General features: G+C 42.3%; 1 protein-coding gene across 2 annotated transcripts in view; it reads right to left on the bottom strand.

Annotated features, from left to right (window-relative positions):
• The window catches only part of PCDH15 (protocadherin related 15), a 1,072,490-nt gene that overhangs the window by 432,715 nt on the left and 619,763 nt on the right, over positions 1 to 20,012 (bottom strand). For both annotated transcript variants that reach the window (XM_068951042.1, XM_068951049.1), the window contains one exon: positions 2,491 to 2,538. The gene's annotated coding sequence lies outside the window, so the exon portion shown is untranslated. The remainder of the gene's footprint in view (positions 1 to 2,490; positions 2,539 to 20,012) is intronic.

The following is a 20,012-nucleotide window of genomic DNA, read 5'->3' as shown; positions in this document are numbered from 1 at the left end:
GCGGTTAGCAGGCAACTGAATTTGTTTGCCTTTGTATTAGGTTGCTCTGACCTCTCCTCCTGTAACGCGTGTCTTGCTGCAGTCCTCCCCTCTGCAGCCAGAACTGTTAATACTTCAACAACCAACTGCTTCCTGGGTCTCTCCTGGCTTCATTAAGGCTCTTGCTCTGCTTCTAGCTTTATATTTGCGGCTGATCTTCCACTACGGAGGGTTGTTTCCTAACTGCTCACTTAGTGAAGGCACCTGCACTGGCTCATCTCCTAGTTTTTAGTTTGTTTGCGGGTTATTGGAAGGGAGGGAGTAGACAGGCCGGATATCTGAAGGTCAGGTCCTCAGCTGCCATGGGAACCTACTTCTTTTGTAGTCCTGTCACCTCCTACCTGAACATCTTGATGCAAGGCTAGGATTCACCCCGGCAGCCACTTCAAGCACTACAGCATAAGCTTTGGAATTTGATATCCTAAATCCAAGGTTTTATCTTATCGTAATTTAGACAATTTAAATATCTAGGCTCTAAACTATTTAGATTTAGATTGACATTCTTTGGCAAGCAGGTCTTAAAGACAACTATCTAGAGTATAAAACTTTCTTCTGCTTAGCTAGGGGCTGCAACCAAACACATTTTTTACAAAAAAAAAGTCCAATTTACATATGCTGCATGTCTTGTTTGTACCAAAAAATGCTGCTATTAGTCCCTCAGGTAATGACAGTGTGTTTATTAATATTAAATTTTATCCTGCCTTCATTACACTAATCCACAAAGTCATAATAATTCTGTCTTCCACAGTATTGCAGCAGTTTTTTAAAAAATTGTATCAAAGACCAAGGATACTAAAGGAAATACTGAAGAGGACTGGTCACAAGACCTATCCCTAACGAATACTTCTGCTAACTCTTGCAGCCTGGTAACTTACCTCTCAGTACATCCCGTCCTAGTCCCCTCTTCACCCAGCTCCTTATCTGCCTAAGCCAGCTTCTTATAATTCCTGTATTTATCTATACCATCTCCACTTTAAATAATAATTTCCTTTGGGAATTGCACTTGAACGCTTCCTTTAAATCTCGATAGCTTAAGCCATCACATTACTGTAGTCCAAGATGCTCTCAGCAAAAAGAAACATTGAGTTGGCCTGACAAAATCTACAGATGAAACTTTTCTGCCTTTTATCCCACTCCCGTTATGATGATGTTCTCGATTACTCTTTGCTCAAGACATTAGGCAGTACTGAAACAACCTAGCTCACACGCTCTTTTCAGAATTTCTTTTTTGCTCTTTTTTGCCAGTCTCTTGCCAGTCAGAGGGCGTTATCCCCATACTGAAATACCCATTAAGAATTCTGCAGTTTCAGGACTGGCGGCAGTCAGAGGCAAAATCAAAAAAGTAATGCATTCACTTCCTGCAAAGCAAGTAACTAAAAACAATGAGAGTTTTCTTATCCTTATTCGTCCCCCAATAAATTTCACAGCCCCAACAACAATCCTACTGTTTCTTGGAAGCAAAAGCTCAACTGGTCATTTGGTATTTCAGCATGCTTTTACAGTTTACTACTTCAATGGCGATACTCAACCAATAGCGGAGCGTTTGAAGTGGAACAGGAATACTGCCAAGCTAAATACGTTGGCGAAAACTAGTTGAAGTCGTTTCAGAAAAACAATGTTTAGTACTGTTCAGTAGCTTTTTAATTTGATGGCACTGCTGTGCTCCTTTGTTTATACTTGTTAATCTTCATTTTCCATAGGAAAGAAAATGTTTTTTTCACTGACGCTTACCGTGCCATCCAAGTTCAGGACAACTAGTCAGGGGAAAAGAACCTGAAACAATTCCACGTTCTCCTGTCTGGCCACTCTTTTTTCAGAATTTACAAGTGAGACCGTGCCACGAAGAGAGATAACTCGGGTCACGATACAGAGTTCCAACAAAAACAACCATCTTTTCCCTGTGGTATAGCAGCGTCGCTGAGCCGATTTCCATCTTGTGATTCAAATCAACAATTAAATTCTCAGTGCCATGAAGCATGCAGCAGGCACCATTCTAAAAGCCTCCTACGGACAGATTTTTCTATCATTTCCCCACAACGTTTTCTGAGCTAATCTTTACAGGACATGACCTTCAGGCACAATTATGTCATAAAAGCATTATTCCCAACACGTAACTCTACACAGACATCTTAAAATAGTCTTACTAATACTAAACAGAGAGAATCAAAAGATAAGGAATATCTGTCGAAGATATTGAATAGAGACAAGACAAACATGTCTATCCTGCTAATACTAGCGCTCAACGTGAGAAGGGGGGAGTGAAAGGAAAAAAAAATTAAGCAGCTTTCGGGAGAGGCAGAGGCCAAAGTGCTAAATAAATAAATAAACCAGCCCGTCCAAATGTGAACAGAACTTCAAGGAACGCGAGTTATTAAATGAATTATTAGAGAGCAAATTTTGGAGATCATTTTTGCCAAAAGCATGCCCACATTAAACGGGAAGTTACACTACCTTAATTGTACTTCTCAGCCATAGCTGTTGAGCTCATAGGTTGATCACCTGAAAAACAGAAAATGGAAGGTTAATAGTGCTGTTCATATTTTCATTACTGACTAATAAGAGCATCTAACGTGTTTATTAAAATAGGAGTCTTCGCTTTCCAAACGAGTAAAGAAAAGCAGAATACATAGCTTCTGATATTTCTTATTTTATTTCTCATAAAGGCAGCTTCAAATTAGAAAAATAACAAGAAAAGAAAGCCTGATGTTTTCATGAAAACAGCTTACATATTTTCAGGCGGTCTCGCCACTCAGAAGCTAAGCAAAAATTCACAATAACCTTCATTCTTTCAGAAAATCTACCATAAATCTATCTATCAGGCACTCATCTGTAATTTTTGTACACTTAGGTATATTGTCTGCCTTTCCCAATCTAAAACGTTTCCAGTAAAATCTCCTACTGGAGTTTTACACGTCTTTATTATGTGTGTGGGCAGAGCCCATTACTTGAACTGTACTGTTCAGTGAATGCCTCCCTGAGGTGGAGGAAATAACTGATGGGGAGAGAGGAGTATTTTGGAGGCTGTTCCTCCAGTTACAGCCCAGGTGAGGCTGTGCTACAGGGAAACTTGGTCTGCCCAGAAAAGGACAAGAGATTCAAGAAGCATTTTGGCCTCACAGCACAGGCTGTCAGGTTTCGGGGGTTTCTCTTTTCCCACCGCTCCAAGGGGGAACGTGTAAGGACCTCTGGCAAGGCTTGCCTTCTGCTGGGCGCTGGGGCAGGGACTCCCCAGTTTGAGACCGGGGACATGGGGTCCCCGTGGTTTTGTGCTGGCTGGGGCAGTGCAGGCCGGCAGTGGTCACCGCATAAGCCCTTTTTTTCCCCTGTGGGGAGCTGCTGGGCAATGTGGGTGGTCACTGGGTACCCTCCCATTTTTCCCCTCAGTAGATCTGTAAACCCCCTCTTGCCTCATCCAGGTTGTCAGCAGCCTCTTGTACCAAACTTCTGCAACTGCGTGTGTGCTTACTAGCTATTAGCATATTGGTACATGTTTTGAGGAACAAAGGTTTTACAAAGGTTTCTTGAGTCACTTACTTAGAAAAACGTGTATAACTGTAAGTTAGCCAAACCTAAACCTAAACCAAGCCAAGCCTACACCAAGTCTGTAGCTCTGAATGTTCCCATACTCCAAGGGTATGCATAGGCTGAAAATGTAGTACCTGAAGCTAGAAATTGTACACGGTCTCGTTTTCAGACTAGGCACGCAGAATATGTCTAAACCAAACAATTGCCTGGAATCGTCTGGAGTCGGTTTGGTTTAGACATATTCTGCGTGCCTAGTCTGAAAATGAGACCTTGTGCAGTTTTTAGCCTCAGATTACAATTCCAAAGCCGTCAGGCTCACCATGCGTGCTGCAAAACTGTCTTTTGCAGCTCAAGCCGAGCTCTGCTTGCTGCACACAACAGGGATCTCCAGAGATGAGACTGAGTCACGGCTTTTGAACAGGATCTTTACTTGGGGGAGGTCATAAATTGTTACTGGTTGGCTTTAAAAATGAGTTGTAGAGCTACTGGGCTCATTTCACCTCTCTTACTCTGCAAAACGCAGATCTTTCCTAAGAGAGCATTTGTCAGCATTATCATCGGACAATTTCACGTGAAGCCAAGATATTTCGCAGGTTGCCGCTTTCTCTTTTACTCTAGTAGTTGTTAGTTATCTAAGAAACAGTTCTCAATTGTTTGGAATATGCAAAGGGCTGTGACTCTTCCACACTACCAACAAAACAGCAGAACTCATTCTGAAGGCTATTAATTGACGGCACAGAAGCTATTTACTGTTATGTGTATTTGAGTTAAGTCAGTTTTCCATGCTCTTAAAGCAGAAATCAGGCACATTTCGGTACGCACGGTTTGCTTTGCTGTAACTGGAACCGTTGTTTTGTTCTGAAGTGGAACAAACACATGGCAGGTCGGGCTGTCAGATTTTTTAAACAACTCAAGGTTTTTATGGTTGATGGAAGTTTGTGAAAATGCAGGTTATGTTGACCTCAAACAAAATAGCAGTTAAGGACGGAGAACCAAAATGGTATTTGATTAACCTTCAAAATAAGTATTTCGATAAATATAAGTAAGCTATGTTAACAAGGAACCATCTGAGTGTGGGACTATAACACTTTTTTCCCCGGAAAGAGGTCAGCGTGACCAAATCCTTTCTCTTACCGTACATATACAAAAAGAGAACCTCAACCAGTGCATTAGGACAAAAATAAACAACCTGCGGTTCGTTTCTGGGGCCACAGAATTAACAACAAACGGCTGCTTTTATTTCCGAAAAAACCAGAAAAGTCTACCTTTGTTATTCAAGAGAAAAAGAGCTGTCAGCAGACAAATATACTTACTCCACAGACAACTCAAATTCTGTCATTTAAATGGACTTAGTAGCGAATCGGAGCTGGGAGGACAGTTGTTCCTCTAGTGCGTGCACTGGTCTATAGGAAGCACTGGCACACTTTACTACTGCCATAGCTGCTGCCAACTTGACATGCCATCCCAGTAACTATCTGTTTCACCAACAAAAATCTACAGCATTAAGGCTCCAATTAGTCTGCCCAGAGAACGTCCAGTCTTCCATGCCTGTAGCTGCGGCAGAGGAAACGAACCAACTCTATTACCATGGGAACAATGTTTACTACTTGCTTTACTAAGAGATTAATGCCCGTCGTCAGTAGATCTTATGAGAAATGATCATCATTTTGCATTTTTGTAATGAAGAGGCATCATTCTGCATGTTGCTCACACACTATAGCACGCTTTTCCTCACCGTCATCAAGGGCTTTTAGTTATGCGTATTATTTACCGAAAAATAATCTCTTCAGACTGTGAATGTTTTGGATTTTAATATTAAGAAGAAATCACCCCGTCTCTGAATTTTCTACTGCACGAGAAGACAATGCCACAGCTACAGACTGTGGCTATTTCATCAGCAAGTGATTCGGTGCGATAGGAGTGGATCAGGAATGAACGATGAAAACAGGCAGCGCTGTAGCCATTTCATCTATATGTAAAGTTGGGTTTTACTTTGGACTTTTTAACGCCGCCATACCTGTGGTTCAAAGCTGTCTGAAGGATCAGTCCCTCATTTGCACTCTCATCCACCCCTGTTCGGGGGAGGGAGTATTTTGTACCCACTGGATCCAAGCTTCTGGTTTAATTTCCTCTGAAAGGAACCTAGTTCACACGCACCAACACACGTTCACATGCCCCAAAATCTGGTAAGTGGAAATACCTGGAGGATTCACCTCCAAACCATACCACTGCTCTGAACTAAACGTTACCCATTTCCAGTCCCAGTGGAAACTGGGGGGATATGCGAGAGAAACAGTTAAGGAAGTAACTCTAGCATGGTAGGGTAAGGTAAGAGCGTGCCTTCACTCACCTCACTGCATTTCAGTGCTCTCTGCCAGCCTCTGCTGGCAGTGTCATGTAACAGAGCCATCCCGAGAGGCAAGAACCAGGGATCCTTCAGTTAGCAGTGATGACACAGTCACGCAACAAGCAACCTCTAGGCCCTTACGCTACATTTACTATTGAAGATTTTACACATGGCCTGCGCTTCGCTATCCTTTCGGTGACGGAAGAAGCAACGAAAGGCGCTACCAAATCCTGCTGCCGTGTTTGCTTGTAACAGATGATGTATACATTTCCTTTAGGTTACAGAGGAAGAACAAGTGGCATGTTTGTGTAATCATTTCATAAAACTTTGCTGACTAAATACATCTTTGAGGCTGTAATTCAAGAGGAGTTTAATTTCTGCCAGTGACGACTGCCTGAAAAACTACTCCTGTCATTAAATCTGAAACATAATTTTCCAGTATTTTTCAAAGATCCTGCTCTCTTTAAAGGACAGCATGTTTGCTCTTGTTTAATACTACAATATCCAAGAAAAAAAAGTGTTAAATATCTCACCTAAAGGAGAGGAAAAGGACAAGTTTGGGAAAGAAAAGGTGAAGAGAACTCTGACCCTGCGAACACCCGCAAGCGATGTCGAAAGGCTGAAGGGCAGGCGTGAACTGTAGCTGTGGCCAGATTCTTGTCATTTTGCATTTTCGGAAGACTGCAGGAATAGATGGGAAAGCAGAAATGCTCCTAGCGTATAAAGGAGCTGTTTCTCAGGTTTCCTCAAACGCGTTCCTGACCTTTTATTTGAGACGCAGGGGGCACCTACAGACTCTTTTGGTCTGCTGACGTTGAGAGTTGGGCACGGCCAAGATCTGGGACTTTGACCAGGTAAAGCTGCAGGCATATTTCAGTCCTCTTGCTTGAGGACTGCCTGCCTCTGTGTGCGCACCTGCGTTCGCTCAGTTCTAATATGGTGAATTCACTGCTGCTAATAAAACGCAAACCACCAACAATATTTTTTAAAAATTCTGATTGCCTTTATGGATTTGCTCCTAAATGCAGACCACTGAAAATTTCACAGTGCAACAGAAAAACAGTTTGCTTATAGATCAACGGGTACCGCGTGTTTATTCCACCTATAGAATAAATGCACAAACCTCCTCTCTGTTTGCTCTGTGTTTCTCACAGGTCATTGCACCATTCTACACGACCTCACGTCTAAACGGCTTGGGCAATGCTCTGTCCAATCAGCTGCCTCACCGTATAATACAACACACTTTACAAAATTGTATAAATAAAATAATCTTGACAACCAACAACGGTAGTCCGCCATACGTAGCCCCTGTGGTAGAGACCATTACAAATAACACAGGATGAGAAGGCAGAGACTGTCAGACCTCCCCTGTCAGACCTTCCCTGAAAGACAAGGTATCTCCACACACGCTCATTTTTAAAATCAGATGATAATATGAAGCTGGCAACGGGACAAGTTAGCCTACGTGGCAACTCTGAGCCCGGGCCGTCTTTCTGCTAACACAACCCAGGGACACAGCCTTGCTCCTCCTGTCTCATTAGGGCCCAAAAAAAAAAAAATCTTATTTCATCCAGAGGGTCCACGGAACAGAAGGATCTCTCAAAATGTGAGACAATCACAGTAATTCGTCCTGAAAAAGGAGAAATCTGGAAAAGCAGAAAATATCTTGCACTACTCTCTGGCTTATTCAGGCTGAAAAGGTTTTAGCTCAGTTAATGCTCTTCTTGATAAGGGCAGAAAACATGGTGCCAGCCTCTTTCAATAAGAGGCTGTTACTCATCGGGGGAGAGAAGCTGGAGAGAAAGCCAAAGAGAGAGCGAGACTGCAAATACGTCCTCCTCCAGCTCCAGCGACGCCAAGTGAAAACGGAGGGGCCCACACGTCTCCCAGCCTCCGACCGGCTGCTCCTTACGGCCACCCTGCCAGAGGTACCCACTCTCTCCAGCAGCACAGGGCGCCTGCTGGTTCTCAATCTCCTTCAGTCCAAGTTAAACAAGGCAACTGAAGCGGTAGATCCTGGTGCATCTGGCATTAAATGGTTTCGGAAAAAACCCTAGAAGCAGCCCAGACGCGAGGCTTGCGGAGGTGGGAGAGCAGCGGCGGACAGCAGGGTAGCCTTCTCAGCAAGCGCGGCCAGAGAGGAACGGCTGAACAGCCGTTCCCACTTGGTAAAGACTGTGTGCCCACCTTGGAAAGTCTTAGTCCAAAATCCAAGTTTAATCTGCACCAGAGTCCAAATGGATCCATGTACAACATATTTTGCAATTGTCTGATTGGGAAATGACAGCAAGAGACGCCAAGTGCAAATTCGGCATGAGATGGGAAAGCTTTTTAGGATTTTGTTCAAGCACACGCAGAACAAAACTATCACTGCTGCAGCTGCTCCTAGGCCATAAAGTAACATTGTGTTTCCAACCACATACTCCATATCCTGAACTTGGGCAGAACCAGATGTTCTCCGTCACAGTCCCAGACGTGGTCCCTCGCTGAGACGCTGAGCCTTCCCCCCCCGGCATAGCAACACCGTTCATAAATATGGACGATAGAAACTTGCTTGACATAGTTAGACTGAGCTTTAAACAAGTGGTTGCTCTCTGTATTTACGCATACTCATCACTCTCCTCCTGAATTTTCCCTCCTAATCTTCATCTTAATGAGGTTCAGGAATATTAGAACAGCCTATTCTGGAATAAACGCTCCGGTACTTTCTCACTCCCCAGGCTGTGGAGTATTTACGTTTGCCTATTTTTGGCTATGTTTGTCTTGGCTGACATTTATTCCACCTACATGCACGTACACAAGGAAATCTGCAGGAATGTATTTCAAATGAGTCACAGATTTACGGTCCCAGCAGCATATACTCCTCCATCATCCCTTTGTACAGTAATAAATTTAATTAAAAACCAAATCAAAAACTGATGTCCTCTACTGTTCAAAACAATACACACACCTGCAAAGAGTCTGGTACCTGAAAGCAAACGGGCATCTACAAGGCCACATATGTTAAGAACCACAGACATGTACCCACGTTACGGCTATGAACTTCCACAAACATCTGTATAGGCACTGTAGCAATGCCTTTGCTTGCTCCCGTATGCACATTGTGGGTCTGCGTAGCAGGAAACAGGACAGAAAACTGTTGGCTCACCACAGATTTGTCACACTGCTGCGTTAAAACTCATAAAAAGGACCAAATATTGTCCCAAACACTGAAAGCAGAAGTCAACTGTGTTTTGATATTTGTAACAAATGTTTCTAGCAGCCTGCTGACTTAAGACTTTTGAGCTTTAATTTATACTAACAGATCTATTTGCATCATCTTGTATCATCATGATGCTTAATGTAGCATTCAATAGCAAGCTACAGACATAATCATTTTAGGCTTTAGAGTAAATTTGCATAACTTATTTCTGGAAAAAAAAGGTTTTTGGTACATTTTTAGAGTTTGTTTGTGACATAATGGAAAATCGATTTTGATTTTCAGTAGGTTCCAACGTGACACGTTTTTGAAAATTCCAGCAAACGTTCCAAAAGCGGATATATTTAGAGAAGTATGAACGTTGTCCCACACAGAACAAAATCATCAACCCCGGGGAGTTTTTTTTAAACCTTAGCAATCTCGCCACTAGGTGTTCTCAGTCACTTCTAAAATTTGATTTCAGATTACTGCAACACATTTGGTCTTAATTAGATTTGATCCCAGGTTTGAAGAAGTTCAAACTTACTTTTTTCATTTCATACTGCCACTGGCCCTGGGGTCCCGCATTTTGATAACGTGTATTTGGTACTTCTCTACTTAATGTACAATGATGAAGGAACATCTGAAGGACTTCCAGAATTTGTGAACCATCCAATCCAGCACATTGTTTAAGCAAGTAAATAGTTTTATACACTTCATGATAGCTAAGATCCTCCAAAAGAGAACAGAAATCTCAGCTGTAGTATTAATACATCATAGCCAAATTAAAGCACGAGTTGTTCGGATGTGTATTCAAGAAAGACAAACAAGTGTCAAAAGCAGAAGGCGGCTCAAGAAGACATTAAGTTTATTTTTCAGACTTCCTCCTGAAAACTGTTCGTTTGGGTTTGAGAATCTTGCTTCAATGCTCACTTAAGAATATCTGGCTGAGTTATTTCCTCTTCTTTTCAAAGGAGTCTTTCGAATGGCAAAATCATAGGGAATGTTCTCCTTGCCCTATTTCCACTTTTACAATCATCTTATTATGTAAGCATTAGTTTCGGCAAACTCTTTCAAAAATGCTTTACACAAGCAGCCTTTGATGCAATGCACTATCACTTTTTCTAAACATTTAACGTGGCTTGTTTATGCCACTTTGTTAATTTTACCGTAATTTAGCATTAATTAATAGCTCCACGGTTATAAAGTGTGTTTAGTAAGTTACAACTCTCAATTATGACACAGCATTGCCTAATAAAACAATACACTATTGGGATTAAATCAAATTAATTAAATTAGTCTCTTATCCTCTTTTATGGGTAATTTATTGCATGGATAAAGGCGGTCATGAAATTATTTTCCTGACAACTAGCCTGAATAGTTACGTAATAACTCTGCACACATTCTTTCTTACCTCAAATATACAGAAAAACTGTCACCGATTTCAGTGTCTTTCTGCAGATTAGTACAAGGATCATTAATTACCTCAAATATGGCCAGAGTATCATAGAAATTTAGTAATGGAGGATCTACTTGTTTCTTAAGTCATGCTGAAACACAGCAACAGCGTACGCAGCTGCAGTCAGTAACCCGCAGCCGAGAAGGATGTCTCCAATAGCAGCAGCCTGCAGTGAAAGCTCACAGGGAAAAGCGTGAGCAGGACAAGGATATCCTGCCAATTCGCAGCAAACTGCTGCTTTAGGACTGACTGAGCCAAAGCCTGGTGCAGCTCTGGAACGACTTTTCCTCCCTGAAGTTGTCAAATAGCACCCTGACCCCAGCTAAGCTTTCTCCTCCGCCGCCCTCTGCGGCAGGGCGCTCCGCGGGCTCATCGTTGCGTGGAAAAGCGCCCCACTCGTTTGCTTTAACCCTGCTACTGCAGAACTTCATTTAATATGCTTTAATCTATAGTTCTGGTATTGTGAGAAAGGCTTAATAAATTGTGTGCGACCACTCTTCCCCAGCCCCATCCCACTGAGGAGCAGCGTCTTCCCCAGGTAGAAGGGCCCAAATCTACTCAGTTCCTCCTCGCACAAAGCCACTCCATCCAGCTGCCCTTCTTCAGGCCTTTTTAGCGCTATTAGTTATGCCCAGCCAGTTATTTTCTGTTTGGTATTGCTTAGCACTTGTCATGACCGCATTACATCTTAATTATTTCAGATCATTACTTCATGTGCCAACAGCATTTAAAATTACAATTCTGTCCTTGTCAAAACGCTTTCAAACCTTTCTGAAGCTGGTATCATCTACAACTTTGCAATTCCAGTCTTTAGTGTATTGCTAAGTCAATGAAGAAACAAATTAAACACGACAGACTCAGGTTTAATATTTGTCATGGGCTCATGACAGCACTGAAGCCGCTTCCCTGTCTAACAGCAAGCACATAAGATAATGTTTTCCTATCCGGCCATGACCATGTCAGTGGTGATTTAAAGTGGATCAGATCTCCCATGTTTGCTTGTTAGAATCACACATGGAAAACTTTCAAAAGAGCAACTCGGCTTCAGACAGACTGCCTTTCTCGCTCTCTCCCCATCTACGGAACAAATTACTTAGGCAAAGAAGGGAGGTAGCTTTACTGAGCAGCAAAGTTACCATCAGCTATGCACTTTAAAGCTAGGACTTTAAAAATTTTTCTCATATATGTCTGAGAACAGATTGGACAGCAGTTTTTTGATTTGTTATCGCCTCCTCTCATCCGTCAGGTTCAAGTATGGGTCATGGATAAGGGCTCAGAGACTGCTCTGGCCAGCTGCGTAAGGCTTCAGGATGAATTTCATTAGCACTGGGGATTTGAATACACATCACCTCTGTAATTATTTTTCTAGCTTTATCTATTCCTCCTTGCACGCTTGCATTATATTCCTTAAATTAGTGAAGAAACTCTGATTATATTCCCAAGGCTTCTTATGATGAGAAGAAGCATTTAATTAAATATCTGTGGAATAAAATACTCAATACTTCACTTTTGGAAAGTAAGTGCAACGCATTTTTTTCTTACCCAGAAAGAAAACTAAACCGAAAAATACCTTTAGATAGGTATTTTACCCCAGGGAGCGTGAAAATATTTGCACTCCAAATCCCAGAGGTTGGCTCAACTCTTCTAACTCAGCTCTTTTTATGTTAGATGGGAATCTTCACATATCAGACTCTGATAGACTGGCAGAGATGGTGAACAACTACTACATTTTTGGAGAAAAAGGTTAGAAAAGGGAACAGTTCAGCCCAGCAGAAGACTCTGAGATGGCTGAACCGGTATGACTTCTGAGCACCATCCCACATACTCATTTAATAGTTGGTAATGCGATACCTTTGTCCTAATCTTTATTTTAAACTCTTCTACCTTTACAAAATATTTGGACAGGAGAAGCTTTATGCCTAAATATAACCACTTCTGTATAATTTTTCCCTTTACTAGTTATTTATTTGTACAATCCACAGGGCTTTACTGCAATGATGTCTTATCAAAACCTACACGCTTCTGAAAAATTAAAGGTTGAAGACCTCTCAACAAAAACAAAGTTGTGACTGGCTTTATATACAAGTATATATACTTTTTTCAGCACTCTTCCTCCTCCTAAACATTTTTTTTTTTTTTTGTAGAACGAGGAATTAGGGAAGTTTTGTTTCTGCTTAAGCAATAGGCTGGCACCTGAGAGAGCCGGGTTGCCTTTACGAGACAACTCTTAATACACTCGCTGGGGATTTTCAAAGGTGAGCATGTCCCAGCTGTTCCGTGCTTTCCACATCATAGCATGGGTCAATACACGAGCGAACAAAATGCCTCCATTGGAGAACTAGCGCAGATGCCATGAGGATGTTTCGTGATCGTTAATTTAGAAGGAAGAACGCAGATGGGAACCGGGCCGGCTCCAGCTGCCTTAGAAGCGCAGGAGGTGGAGGAACGCCTAGTTCTGCAGGAAAGCGAAGACAGCAGGCTCGAACAGGAACAGGGACCTCCCTGGTGACTCTCAGCAGCGTAGAAAGAAATTCCCTAGATGAGTCAGGCAAACAGGTACCTGCTTTGCCAAATAAAAACCTGAGAAAAATATGCTCTTCAAACAGAGGCTCTACCTAGTGCTTGTACCGTGCCGGTGGGGCAGTTCGGGGGAGACACAAACACGTTTGCACCGCTCAGCTGCCAACTCTCACCTTGCTCCCAGACATCTTCTGGGGCTTTAACCAGAGACCAGTCTGGATTTGACAAATTGTGGTAGAGAAAAACCCAACTAATTGCTAATGCAAGGACTCCACTGCCCAGCACTGTTTTTCTGTTATTTCACTGCCCATGAATACACCTGCTGGCCTGACGTTTTAACTTCCTGACTAAATGCCAAGGCTGTAAGACTTTTAACTGTGACTGTAAACTATTTTAACTTACTGACTAAATACCCAAGACTCATATGCTCTTTGACAAAAAAGTGCATCTTTGCTGTTTTGGGGTAGTTTACTGCTACAATGTTTTCTTGTTTAGCAGGTACTGCTAGGCTTAGGGACTTAGCATTAAAACCTTCTAATCCATTTACGTTATACAGAACCACGTGCATATTTTTGTCCTTATTCGGTAGGTATCCCATGTTACGTGTACTTTTGCTGACAGTTACGTAGCAACTGAAAGTTCAGAAGGGAAAAGTGGGGGCATTCAGCAATTCTCTTTATGTTCCTCTCCTATTTTTCCTATACGTTCAGCTGTTACAAATGTTCCATTTGACATAAGGGAACACAATTTGCAGCATTCAAGTGATATATACACATGTATCGCTTATGTCAATATATCATTTATATAAATATATCACTTATATATCACTTATATCACATATATAAATCATGATAGCTTGCCATTGAAGCCATTCAGCGTAAGTGCTCCTGATTGATAATCACAACTGTACCCGTAGAGGGCTATCCTCAGTGTATGTACGTACCGGGGGGGTAAAGAGCTGACAAGGACACAGTTGTTATCCTGTCCCCGGCTCCATCCCAGACAGGTCAGGAGCGTTACGATCGCTCCTCCTCTACCCACGCACTGGGTAGAGCTGCTCATGGGATCAAGGCTCACCTCCTTTCTTCTTCACTGGAAGAGGGACAAACCAAGAGCCACGCAGCTCTCAGCCAAGAGGGTGAAAGGTGCTTTACACCTTTCTCAGACTGGATCCAAAACGGCAGGTCCAAAAATACAACAGGTCCAAAAAAACAATTAAATGAGTACGCAGAGGTAACATGTTTTATGTCTACAGGAAGGCAGAGAGAGGCAAAAGAGAAAGAGGTCACAGAGAGGAACAGAAGCACAGTAAGGAGAAAAGATGAGAAAAATGAGAACATGGCAGACAGTAGGGAGGAGAACTCCACAAACTGTGTCGTTTCCAAAGAACAATCTGACGTTACACTTAAATGGTCTATTAATGGGTGAGCGCGTTTACCTCCGTCACGGTGGTGATTCAGGAGCATTTCAGAACTTGCAGTCACCAGGAACAGCTACTCATACTTGGGATGCGCAGCAGAACGTGCCCTGTCCCTTAGCGAGCACCAAAGTAGTCATTTCTCCTGTGGAAATTCACTTTTGAAAGCCAATTTTAGAATAGTTTGCAAGCGTTTTAAGCTTCAAAAATCCATTTTTCTAAATGCCTATCAATGGTTCTGCTTTTCTCCATATTGCAGCAGCGTGTTCCAACAAAAATAAAAAATACAGCTAAGTTAAAGGTACGATGGTAATGCGTGACTGAAAGCGCTCCTGGCTGCCTGGAGGAGATCTCATGCAACTGGAGAGGAAGAAAAAAGTAAAGCACAGTACAGGCAAAGGACAAATAAAACAGAGTGTTGTTTCGTCTTCATTTTCTAGTACTGCATTGTTATACTGAAGTATTTACGCCTGTTGTGGGTACACAACCATCCACACGTACTCTGATAGAGGCAGCACGTCACACCATCTTTCAGAGATAGTTGCATAAAGTCAGTCAAGACAGAGAAAGGATTATTTCCTTCCAAGGACGAATTCCAGAAAACTAGATGCAAGTAGCTTTAAGTCATTCGTGCACCAAAAGAGAGGCCCCAAAACGTCGCGAAACGTCCCTTCTGTACGCCGAGCGTGAGGCAGCGCAAACGGCTCTGCCAGGTTCAAGTATCACCACTGCTGCAACTGTCCCTTGCTCAAAGATTTCTTCCCTAAGCTAGGCACAGGGGTTGGGTGAGTGCTCCTCAGTCATATTCATGTAAAATCTCTCTCTCAACTTTCGGCAACAAGATAAGACTCCCAACAGCTGTACAGGGAGAGGATGGCAAGGTGGAAGATGGCAAAAAGTTAACACTTGACAGACAGTTGTGTTCTGATTGTCTGACCACTGCCAAAAGGCAGTTCGGACTAACAACCTATTTTACAACTTCTAAGTGTAAACCACTTCTGTTTTCCTCTCTCAGTTTCTAGCAAGTCAGCAGCAGCCTGTGCTTGTAGCGTATCAATCTGAAGCGTTACCCAGCTGGCCCAACCCTTCCAAAGGAAAAAAAAGAAGTTATATTCCTCAAAAACACCACCCTGCTCCAAAGAGCTTTTATTTATTTAAATTTTTCAAACACAGCTAATAAAGAAGGTGACATCTCACGGAGCTGCGCTCAGGACAGAGTTACTGAGAGCATCAGAAGAGAGAGACCCAACATCCAACACACAGTGTTTAGAGAAAGAGTGACTTGATCTCGTTATATCAACTTTGAAACTGCCTTCTGTGCAATCTAGAGAGAGGCTGCCCTTCAGGCAGGTTTTCACAGGCTCTCATGGCTTCACTTTGATTGCTGCTGCAGCCAAAATGAAGAGCTTCAGTATGAAGGGATTATCTGTTATCCTACCCTTTGGGAGAACTTCATACTGCGACAAAGGCTCTTCTCTGCTTAATCCCTTAAATTCCACAAAACTAAGAAAGGTAGAGCGCATCTAGCGTTAAAAATTCTTTTCTAATGTCTCTTCAGCCCCCTGAGCGCTCGGCAAGCAGTGACTGGTATCTGAAATCACAGATGTGATTCTTAACTTACTGATAAACTGAAATTTGGTGACTTTTTGGATTCATAATCCGAATTGTCTCGTGGCACACTGCTTGATAGGGTCTTCCCACTGCATTTAATTTCAGGGTAAAGAACAAAGTCAGAATGGGCTAGATCACAGCCTGCCAAATAAGGAACATTCTGCACTTCAGGATCAATTGATTTTGGTATCCTCTTTCAAGCCTTATCCACATGGACTACCCTTTGGTATCAGCACAACCCTTTAATCCCTCACTGTGATTCGCTGCACTTTCTTCTGCCTCCCACAAATCTTCACCAGCAGCAACTCTTTCCTGAGAGACTTAGTACCCTGATAGCAAAATGACATAGTTCATTTGAACACAGATTATATAAACTACAGCTCATTAAAGAGGGGAAGCAGGGAGGGAGCACAGAGGGTTTATGCTGGGCTCTGTTGCCAGTCCCCAGGGCTGTCTTCTCCTTCAGAGCCTGAGGGCACGGACAAGCAGGCAGGATGCTGCTGCTTCCCCTCAAAGCCCAACTCCCATAGCCTGCGCTGCATCCTCTGAACTCTGGGTAAGAAAAGCCAAGCACAGAACATGCAGCCTATTGCTACGCATTTGTTCTATTTATAAGTGTGTGTGCTTCCAGTTTGGGAACAAAAGGCTTTCATTAAGTTTTCTGCTTTAGCGGAGCCTTCTCTTCATTCTTATGCTTGAGCTTGGCCAGACTGAAGCTAGCAAAATTTGGACGCTTCTCTCCAGGGAGGTTGCGAGCCCAAAGAAAGCAGTAAGTACAGGTCCAGTGAGTGTCCCGGACAGCCCCATGTATTTAAGGGACAGGGATTTGGCAGTGTTGTTCTCGCAGCTAAGAACCAGCAATTGTTTTCATTTTCATTCATCAAGAGTTTTCATCTACTTTAAAGACAAGGGTAACTGAAGACCTCAAGCTCATAATATCGCATAATTATTTTGGGATACATTAAATTAAAATAATGTAAAAGCAAACAGAACTCTTGTCATCCTGCTTCAATTCACTTGTTCTTGGATTTAAATACGTATACAAAGACACATATAGGAGGTTATATCATTTACCCATCCACATTCTCTGACTACAAGAATAAACTACTCAATTCATGGGAATTCACTCATCCTGAACAGTTGCCACTAATTCCTCCCTTTTACAGCAGTACTTCCCGTGGGGGGCAAGCGTGTAGAGGCACGTATAGAAGGTAACTTCTTCAGATGCTCTCAGCACTGTTAACTCGCACGGAAACAACCATATGCGTTAATAATGATTCCAAGGAGTAGAGGTCATTCTTAAGGGATGTGTGGTATTTTGGGCCATATGGTTCTTTCTGAACACAGTGTTTCTGCAAGTGCAAAGGTGATATAAAAATCTGCTTTTATGTTAAAACCGAGAAGTTGAGAGAAAGAGCCAATGTAGTATTATATAATGCAACAACTGTAAGATCATCTTTATTGTGTAAACTGATTCATTAGGTACCATATTTCTGTTGACCAAAAAATACAGGGTTCACGAAGGACTGAGTGAAATTCTGCTCTCCCGTTTGTTTAACCCTGGCTGTAATCTCACAGCAGTCCCATCTATCCATGAAATCCTCAAACGTCATCATCTTAACAGTGTAAATTCAATAGTTCTCACATGCACAGAACTCTACACCAAAGGCAGAATTCAGACCAGCAGAAAATACTGGGCAGCGTGCAGGGAGGAGAGCAAAGATCAGCTGTATCTTCTACGCATGCTTTGAATCATTTCCATATATATTCACCTTCCGACTTTCTGCTTTTATTTCAAGTGGTTAAAAAGACCAAAGAACGGTATCTTGCCAATATCCCTTCTAACCCAGCACACACTGGAGATGAAATATAAACCACTAGTACTATTGCTGAAGGATGAAAGAACATGTTGCTGCATCTGCAAAGATTTTTAAAATCAAAGAGGCAGTAGCCTACTACCCAGAGGACACAGTATAAACCAGGAGCCTGAACGCACCCGGAGCTCTTGACAGCAGAAAGAGGGCCGGGAAGCGTGTTGGAGGACTTGCAGCTCGTGTATTCGCTACCAAGCAGATGAACATCCTGTTTAATCGCCCCGCAACTCAGATCTCAGCCTCTGATCTTAGCAGAGTTCCCCTCTGGCACATCTCGCGCTTCCTTCCCTCTGCTCAGGCTCTCCATAAGAAGCATAGTGAACCCGAAGCTGTGACTCAGAAGAGGTTCGAGATAAACAGGCAAGATTTAGACCTGCTCAGCTAGTATTCCAGTCTGGTGAAGGAGAGAGGGATACTTTGCGGAAATTGCACGTAGACGTGGCAAGACAAGGATTTAAGATGGTTATTATGCTTTTCCTAATTCTTTCGTTGTATTCTGCAAAGCTAGCTGAACATTTGAAGGAAGTATTTTTGTTTCAAGGCATTTTCTTACTTCTCATTAATTTCCACTACTTGCATGCCAAGCAGAGAAGTAATATAAACCTCTAGGCAAAAGAGGACCAGTGGCCACTCATCTCCTATGCCAGAGAAACAGATGGATGCGCCCAGCCACATGGTTAAGTCTAGCATATGACAAAGACTTCTTTGGAGGATTCGTTTTTAGCAATACCTCTTTGAATCTTGTGAATGTGTGGGGGACTTTTTAAGAGTTACTTTCTTCCCATCAATCATTATAATGCTGGTGGGTTTGTCATCTGAGCGTTAAGTGCTCTGATCTCTTCCTTGTTATCAGAATGCTTAAAAATTAAGATTTTTGACCTGGTACTAGATAACCAGGAGGAGAAAGAACTTTTCCCACTGATGCTGGGGGCATCAAGTTAATACTTCTGAAAGCACAAGCCTGTCCTTCTTGTTGATGCCAGTACCATCCTAACAATCCCAACACACTCATAGAGGCCACTACTGCAATTCATCCCTAACTGGATAAACATGCTTCAGTGTATGGCAAAGGACAAAGAAAGTCTACAAGAAAGTCATTGGACACATTTTCTCTCCCTTCTTTCTCCCCAATCATCACAAGATTTCACTGAGAAAAAGTAACTCATTGTTAATACGCCTGTTATTTTATTCTGTAAACAACAGAAGCAGGAGAACTTCTAAGGAAGGAAATGGGACCTTCCCAGTAGAGAAAAGGATGAACAAAGCGGAATTTTAATGAGAAAACTGTATGAGTAAATTTGATTTTTTAAAAATCAGAGTGAATATAAATTTGAGGCATAATAGAAACTGAACGCTTGTTTGAGTATGAAGGAAAACAATCATGGAAAGCAATCATGTAGAAAACGATCCATTGCAAGGGTGATTATAACACAATTCCAAGCATGCAGCCAGTGAACATTAGACTTTGCGCAAGTTAGAGTTTTGTCTCAATATTATCATTTGCTTTCACCCAAAAATATAACCAACCGCTCCACTGAAATAATCCTCTTGCATAAGTCTCCATCTTGGAAATCTAATTGAACGGGGAAGTAGAAATTACTTCACACAAACGAGGCTGGAGAAAACATGAATATACGTGAAAAACGTAGAGCTGGCGGAGAGAATGAATACGGGGGTTGCAGTTTTTCCCTTCACAACTAACATATGTATCCAGAGCCTGTGTCTGCATTCAAAACAACCTGTGCAAAAGGAAGGGTCTCGTTCTTTTTGTGGTAAGAGTCAGATAGTCAGCACCGCACACTCTTATATCAATTTCTTTCCCTTCATGCTTCCTCCTTTAATTATCTATCTCATTTGTTCTGAGCTCTGCACAGCGTAACCTTTTTGGTATCCATAAGAAATGCAATCTCTTCTTATGACACGCTGGGGGAAACTGTTTTATGACCCGACTGGGCTAACTTCTTTTCTCAGAATGAATTCTTTCGTGTTAGCAAACATGATGCTCGCAATATTCGAAAGATAAATAATGCCCCATTTGAATA

The sequence above is a fragment of the Struthio camelus genome, chromosome 7, assembly GCF_040807025.1.
Source record: "Struthio camelus isolate bStrCam1 chromosome 7, bStrCam1.hap1, whole genome shotgun sequence".
Lineage (NCBI taxonomy): Eukaryota > Metazoa > Chordata > Aves > Struthioniformes > Struthionidae > Struthio > Struthio camelus.
This window is presented reverse-complemented; position numbering and strand designations above follow the sequence as displayed.